The sequence below is a fragment of the Rhinolophus hipposideros genome (assembly GCF_964194185.1).
Source record: "Rhinolophus hipposideros genome assembly, chromosome: 20".
Classification (NCBI taxonomy): Eukaryota; Metazoa; Chordata; class Mammalia; order Chiroptera; family Rhinolophidae; genus Rhinolophus; species Rhinolophus hipposideros.
Window position 1 is genome coordinate 38,764,420 of NC_138066.1, and position 7,291 is coordinate 38,771,710.

Consider the following 7,291-nt stretch of genomic DNA (forward strand, 5'->3'; position numbering starts at 1 on the left):
CACACATATTCACTTACAGTTTGGGGGAAATACCCAGGAACAGGATTGTTGGGTCATGCAGACATGTAGACTTAACTACAAGAAACTGCCAATCTATTTTCCACAGTGGCGCTCACATTTTGGATTCCCATCGGCCGTGCATGAGTGTCCTGGTGGGTCCACATCCTCACCAGCACTTGGTATCATCAGTATTTGTATATTTTGTTTGTCTTTGTGCCTCTCTAGTATGTGGGCAGCAGGATCTCATTGTGGGTTAAATTTGTGTTTTCTCAGGAATGATGATATTCAGCATCTTTTCTATGCTTATTTGCCATCTGTATATCTTTTCTTGAAGTGTCTTTTGCTCATTTTTGAAGTTGGGTTGTTTGTTTGCTTATTATTGAGGTTTCAGAGCTCACTATGTATTTGGGATACAAGTCCTTTGGCTGATATGTGATTTGAGAATATTTTCTACCAATCTGTGACCTGTGTTTTCATTGTCTCAATGTCTCTCACAGAGTTCCCCACCTCCCCCACCATTGCCTTTTCCCCTCCTGCTACTGTGTCCCTGGTACCTAACTAGTGCCTGCACAGTACGTGCACCACAAATGCCTGTTGAGTTAATGAAGAAATGAGTGAATGCGGGACCCTGCTGGTCACTGAGGAGGTGACTAACTGGTCTGCGTATTGCATCTGTCAGGACCACTGCCTCCTTGCTCTGGTTCTGTTCTCCATGTGGCCTTCTGATCTCCATTTTGCCATCGCTGGTCTCCCAACTCCAAGAAAGAAGTCCCCAGAAGAATGAGCATGAGTAACCCAGTGACTGAAAAGGCGGCCTCCATCCCTTCCATTCTGAGTTTAGGAAGTGGCATGCTACTTGCCCATTATTGAGTTTGGTCAGTCCTGAGAGACTGGCTGCTTCGCAGTGTCCTGGACCGGCTGGGATTTTGGACCCTACTGAAGCTTGGACCATGGCGGTCACTCCAAAGTCTACCCCCTGCTGTCCTGTCTGAAGGCCCAGCAAACATTCCTCAGATGGCCTCTCTATTGCATCTGTCTCTCCCCTGCTCAATCCAGAACGGAAAGGAGGGAAGTCAGCCAGCTCCAGGGATGGGAAGAATGGCGTCTGAGGACCTCAGGGGTGGTAGGCTTTTCCGTGGTTAGGGAGACAAAAATGGAAAGGGAAAAATTAGGGTGGAGAGTGGGATTGCAAAGGAGAGATCCTGAAATTGGTAAGTGCTCAAGAAATGCTCTAGCTTAATCCCTTCTCACCATAATTCAGTGTAAGGGATTGCTATCCACGGGGGTTAGTAGGAAAGTTTTACTTCCAAATGGAGGTGACAACAGCAGAGCCATGTTCCTTGCTTTAGCAATACTGTCAAATTGTTTCTTTTCTTAGATCCCAAAAGAAAGATGGAAAAAACCCTCTCCTTTCTCCAGAGTTTTTAATGCAGCCTGAGTTGCAGGATCTGAAAAACAGTCAGTGGCTCCTAAGCACTACCAGAGAAAGAGAAATAAACTTAGAACTGGGGGTGGGAATGGAATTAGGTTTTTCCAAAAGGCAAGCAGAATACTTTTCCTTTTGAGCCAAACCTCTTCTTAAAAAATCAAAAACCGAAAAAAAAAAATCAAAAACCGGAGGTCACACACTTTGCTGCTTGCCTCGAGCTCACTCTCTCAGTCTGTCTGTCCATCTGCCTGCTAGTAGGAGGCAGGTGATGCTTCTGCTGCTAAGCCACCCCCTACCCCCACCATCACGCCATCTCCCTCGTACCTCTGTGGCCACATTCTAGGCCCCCCCTTGCATTCTAGACACTGACTCACTCATACGAGGAAACATCTCTGCCTGGAGGAGGGCCTTGGGCACTGCTAATTCTGTCAGGTTGTCCTGCATGGCCACACCCAGGCCTCTGGCCATTGCATTGCATTTTACTTCGGTTAAAGCATTTCCTAGCTCACGCTACTCACTGAACCTTGTAATAATAGTTCAAGGTAGGTTGTACATCTCACTGTTGGGGAAACTGAGGTGTCATGCAGCAAGTCTGGGAGTCAGAGTAGGCAACAGCTCACTTTTTCCAATCTATGCCATGTGTAAGATTTTTATGGATTGGGCTCAGTCTTCAGGCAGACTCAAACTCCCCCACAACCTCTGAATTTCCAGGAAGTTGGGTCCATCCCTCATTCATCTCCCAAGACCTTGGAGGCAGGGAATCCGCTTGTCCACCAGAGGTGGGTCATGGGAGGGGTGATGCCCTGATGACCCAGCCCTCATTCCTTAGTTAGCACATCCTCCTGGAGTGTTCCGCAGCCAGACATCAGAGTAGCTCATCTTCAAGGTTCCTTTCAGCAACTGCTTGGATTAGACAGGCTCTGAGACGCCTTGGCTCCTGCCGCCAGCACTTCCTTCATTTTAGGAACAAAAGGAAGCCAAACTCTGAGTCCCCACGCACGTCTTCCACCCCCAGAGTCTTCTTTGCTAGCTCCTGCTGTTGCGACTGTCTGGAGTGGATTTTTGGGTAATTGTTGCCATGGAGACCCTGTCCTGGGTTGCTGTGCAAATGTGTCCCATCTTTCTCCTTATTTGGTGTGTGATATGGACTCTTGAAAAGTGGTGATGTTGAAGGCTCTTGAGCTCTCCCCCTTGCCCTGCAGGTTGGTGTACCTGAGCCAAAGCTTCTTGGCAGCCTGCTCCCTATTCCTGTCTTCTCTGAGGGCCCCTGGCCAGTCAGTGCCAATGGAAGCAAAGTCCTGGATATCTGGACAAGGAGACCTGCTCTCCATGGGTTGAATCAGATGGCCCAGATCCAATGACATTTGACAGCAACTGATCCCCAAAGCCACAGTCCAGACTCCTAGACCCATCGGCCCCTCGATGGGGCACAGAGCCAGAACTCCCAGCACCTTCCTCCAAGAGATGAAGCCCGTCTTAAAGCTGAGGAGTTGTTCACTCAGATCCCGAAGTGCACACCACTTCTGTAACTATCACTGTGCACACCCATCCTTGCTGCAGAATCCTGGCTTAATGCCTTGCCTCCGTTTCCCCTGAGTGCCCATCCTCCCACATGCAGATGACTGCATCATTAGCACCATTTTTATCATGTTTCTTTACTATCCAAGATCTGGCCTCGTCTCACCATTGCTTTTTCTGCCAAATCCAGACTCAACTTGTGTTCAAGGGCTTCCATCAGTTCGCTCCTCTCCCCTAAACACACTTGGCGCTCATGTGCTCTCCGCTTCATGTCTCCTCACCTTTGCTCTCTGCTCCCGTGGCTCCAAGTCAGCTCTCCGAGGTCTGCCTTGCCCACCTCCCTCACAAGGCCTTCACTCAGGCCACCTGTCCTTCCTGAAAGGTTTTATCTGACTCTTTTGGGGATCCATGAGCTTCTTCAAGACCCAATATTGGCATCCTTCCTCTCCAACTGTTCATTGTGCAGCTGTTGTTTAACAGGCTTTAGCATTGGGATGGGGGTGGGGCGAGGGGACACAAAGAGAAAGTAGCCTATTGACTAGAGAAGGATGGTGGTCTCCTATCCTGCTGGCCCTGTCATCTACACAGACGGCTCCAGGGCTGCCATCCAACAGGAGCCACGAGACAGTAAACACATGCCACCCCCTGGGTGTCTACTCAGACTTGACAAGCTTCCCACTAAAGGATTCATCATTACACAACTGTTTAAGGAACAAGGGAAATAAGGGAGACTGAGAGGCAGAATTCTGGCCTTGTGTGGGGAGAAAATTTCCATTTCCATTGCTGCCCCGCAGGGAACAGGATGTGAGTAGGAACATTGCAAGTGTTGTTGAATAACAGCTTCTCATCAATTTTCCCTGAAGGTTATGATGGACCCTCCTGCTAACTGCTCACTTTTCACTCTCTTTCCCCCCCACCCCCCGTCCCCTCCATTCTCTATATGTACATGGGTTGTAGTTCAGACCATATTTTCTTGTGTTGCCATGAGGCTGGGAGAAAAACTCTTTAGTCAGTGGGGTGGGAGGGATGAGACAGACCCAGCTATGCTCAAATGATAAATCTAACCAAGTACAGCTGGACCAAAGTGCTAACGAAAGTCATCACAGGTTTAGGAAGGACGAGGGAGGTAAGGCCTGGTTTTGAAGGCTTCTTGGCAGAGGTGAATGCTAAAGGAACGGTTTGGTAACGAGAAGGGATTCCAAGCCACGCACTACCTCAGAGGTGAGCTTGACTTGAGACGTCCATAGACAATTGGTAAGTTTTTCCTTAATGAGTCTTGTTCAGATATCAAGTCCTTTCAAGCTCTTATTTGACTCAAGATTTTTTTTTTAAGAAGGGGGCCTCAAAGTTTTTTTTTGATTAATATGTATTGCATGCCAGCTTTGCATGTACTATCTTATAATGTAGCTTGAAAGGAGAGAAAGACAAAGACATGGTATTGGTGCTGTGGAGCGTTTCCTTTAGGGCTCTTTCACTGGAAGAGACAGAAACCCAATGTAAACCTGCCTAAGTAGAAAAGGGATTTATTGGCTCCCCAATTGGGAAGTTCTGAGGCTTCAGGCATGGGTCAATCCAGGGGCTTACCTGATATTGTCCTCTCCCTCTCCCTCTCCCTCTCTGCTTTTCTTTCCTCGTGAAGGGCTTCATTCTCAAACAGCCTCTCCACATGGCTGGAATAAAAGCCTCCAGGATTACGTGCCTTTATCTCACAGAGACAGGGATCAGTTAAGATTAGTGCCAAAGGTCTCCATGCCAGCTGTTTGTTTCTTTTGAAACCCATTCCCACAAGTTCCTCCTAGCAAATTCTCCCCACCTATTATTGACTAGATCTGAAAGAAAGTCTGGAGAGGCAAGTATTTTCAGCAGGGCTTCCCGCTAGACCTACAAAATTAGGGTTTTGTTCGTAAGAATCAAGGAGAGAACAGACATTGATCAGGGAGCCAGAGTGTCCATGGGAATACCAGGGAAGATTCTGATTGGCTCTGCAGTCATGTAGTCAACCTGGACCCAATCACTATGGTCTACTGATTGGTCTTTGATTGGCCTGGCCAGCTTCAGGTGCTTCTGACCACTTCACCCCCACCCCCACCTCTCATTGGAGGAGGCAGCCATAGCTAAATTCCATGGAAGAGATTTTCTGAAAGGAAGGAGCAATTGTGTTACCAGAAGGGAATAAGGGCTTGGAGTTCAGAGAGGGCACACTGGGCAGATAAACAACATATAGGCGCTACAAGAATTTTCCAATATAGAAAGAAAATATACCAGAAAATAGCTTCAGGAATCTCCCTCTCTCCCTGATACAATATGTACAAAGTTATGTTGCAGAAACCAAATATAGCCAAGCTGAGAGGATGCAGAGAAAAATGGCTTAAAGGGAAGACTTCCTGGTGGGAGTGCACTTTGAGTTGGGCTGCAAAGGAGGTGATGTTTAGAGAGCAAAAGCCCAGAAGGAAAAATACCTTGCAGAGGCCAGGAACGGAGCTGGCTGGGGCAGTGAGGGAAGGTGGGGTGGACGGCCAGCCCTGAGTGTTCTCCGCTCTGCAGCCGTGGAGGCTGGGTTTCCTCCCTGAGGCTACCTGGGCCCCAGAAAACTGAAGGCTTCCGTTTCCCTCTGGGTCACCAGCTGGCTTTGGAGAAGCTTTGACTAGCATTGTCTTGACCTGGGAGGTTGGGCAGAGGGGCACAGGAAAGATCTCCAATGCTAAGCTCCACAGGAGAGGAGGTAGATGGCTCTGCCTTGGGAGTAAGAGGGAGCCACAAGGAACAAGTTCCTCACCCAATTAAGGTGTGATTACATGGTCATTTACAAGGGCTATGCTGTTACCAGGCACCTCCAAGGAGGTTCTAGCTGGCAGATGGACAATTGACGGGTAAACCTGGGATCTGGAGCTGTGGGCTGGTGTGGCAGCTGGGGGAGGAGCCCAGGCTCAGCCGGCTAGGGTGGGAATATTTAAGGATGAAAAGGATGGGTAAGGAGCTTGCTGTTGCCATGGAAACTGAACTCGGTGGATAAGACATATCCAACTGGTAACCCATGGGGAGAATGCCACCCACCACCAGGCTTCACTGTGGCCCCTAAGCAGGCACCTCTGGAACCCACCATTCCAGCTGTGCTCGTGAGCTCTCCACTTCAGGCTGCATCCACTTAGGGACATCACAATCTGGCAAGGTGTGAACCAGTTCATGACAATGTCTGAGAGGTCTGGGGAGATGCCTCCAAACCAGAACAGCCTTTGTCATGGCTCCTGCCACCCTGACTTAGCTGTGTCTGGCAGGAATATGGTACAGTGCCAGGCCACAGGAGTATCGCTGGGGCAAGGGCCACAGACTAAGGCAAGGACACACAGGCAGAGGGAAAATGCCCGTGGGCAGCATGGCAAAATGACAAGAGCACTGGATTAGGGCACCTCCATTCTGATTCCAGATGTTATTACCAACTGGCTGAGTGACCCTTGGCAAGTCATTCTCCCTTGGTGGTCCCTCAGACCCTTTCCATCTCTGCTTTTCCTGTGCTCTGGGATTTGGAACACAACAGTTTTCATCCCATCAGGCCCCCATCTCAGTCAGCTCACTGAACTCCCCTGCCATGGCACAGGGTGCCCCTCTTAGAGACGGGCCCAGGCTCTTCTCAGGCTGCTGTGCACGGTCTGAGACAGGGGAGATGCTGGGGCAGCCTGCGTCCTGCCCCTCAGCTCAGGGGTGTCTGAGAACACAGAGGATGTTCCTCGAGCTCAAGGCTGCCCTCTGCATGCTCCAGGACATGCTTAATGAGCTTCCTGCTGCAATTACTCTTCCGTTTCCAATAGGTACTATTTTAATTGGGCCTTTCCCTGGGACACGTACGAAGGAAAAAGCAATTTGTGCTGTGGGATTTTGGCTCTGGCACTGGGCATATACTCAGATTCAATTTTCTCTCCCTCTCCCGCTCCTCTCATTTCCCCTCCTCTCCATCCCTCTCTTCCCGGCCCTTTCACTCCCCTATCCCTGTCTCCTGGTCCATCTGCCTCCTCCCCACCCTACATGGGGCAGCAGTGAGTGTGGGTTGGGGTCCAGTAGACAGGAAAAAGGATCCAAGAATCTTGCTGGAGGAGAGGGATAGGAAAGTGATTCAGGTACTGCTACCAGCTCCTGCGGCCTCTTTCAGACACTGAAAATGTTAGAAAGCCAGCAACTATGGAAAAGGACCTCAAGTTCCTACAGTGACTTCTTGCCTGCCTTCATTCCATGCCACATCCAGGAGGCGTACTGATTCATTGTGGGATATGTTTGTCTCTTTGATACACAGTCATACCAGTTTCAGTCAGTATTTATTAAGTGCCTACTGTGTGCAGAGGGGCGGGGAAT